Raw genomic sequence first — 1,172 nt, forward strand, 5'->3', positions numbered from 1 at the left:
GGAATGAGTTAAAGAATATTTCAGATAATTTAGAAAATACTGGAAATGAACTAGATAATATTGGGGATGAACTATAAAATACTGGGAATGAGTTAGATAATATTGGGGATGAACTATAAAATACTGGGAATGAGCTAAAAAATATTAAGATTGTCCTATAAAATACTAGGAATGAGCTAGACAATATTTAGGGTGAGTTATAAAATACTGGGGATAAGCTAGGAAATATAAGAGTCAGCTATAAAATACCGGGAATGAGTTTGATGATATTGGGGATGAACTATAAAATACTGGGAATGAGTTTGATAATATTAGGGATGAATTATAAAATACTGGGAATTAGTTAAATAATATTGGGGATGAACTATAAAATACTGGGAATGAGCTACATAATATTTCTGATGAACTATAAAATACTGGGAATGAGTTAAATAATATTGTGGATGAACTATAAAATACTGGGAATGAGCTACATAATATTTCAGATGAAATATAAAATACTGGGAATGAGTTAGAGAATATTGGGGATGAACTATAAAATACTTGGAATCACTTAGATAATATTTGAGATGAACTATAAAATACTGGGAATGTGTTAGATAATTTTGGGGGTAAACTATAAAGTACTGGGAATTAGTTAGATAATATTGGGGATGAACTATAAAATACTGGGAATGAGTTAGATAATATTGGGGATGAACTATAAAATACTGGGAATGAGTTAGATAATATTGGGGATGAACTATAAAATACTGGGGATGAGCTAAAAAATATTAAGGTTGTCCTATAAAATACTAGGAATGAGCTAGAAAATATTTAGGGTGAGTTATAAAATACTGGGGATGAGCTAGGAAATATCAGGGTGAGCTATAAAATACTGGGAATGAGTTAGATAATATTGGGGATGAACTATAAAATACTGGGAATGAGTTAGATAATATTGGGGATGAACTATAAAATACTGGGAATGAGCTAGAAAATATTAAGGTTGTCCTATAAAATTCTTGGGATGAGCTAGAAAATATCAAGGTAGAGCTAGACGTTTCTGGGGATGATCTAAAAAAAAAATCAAGGTAGAGCTAGAAGTTTCTGGGTATGAGTTAGAATATATTAAGAGAGTGAGGGGTACATTAGTGAGAGAGAGAGAGAGAGAAGAGAGAAGAGAGAGAGAG

The sequence above is a fragment of the Aplysia californica genome, unplaced genomic scaffold (genome assembly GCF_000002075.1).
Source record: "Aplysia californica isolate F4 #8 unplaced genomic scaffold, AplCal3.0 scaffold01017, whole genome shotgun sequence".
Taxonomy (NCBI): Eukaryota; Metazoa; Mollusca; class Gastropoda; order Aplysiida; family Aplysiidae; genus Aplysia; species Aplysia californica.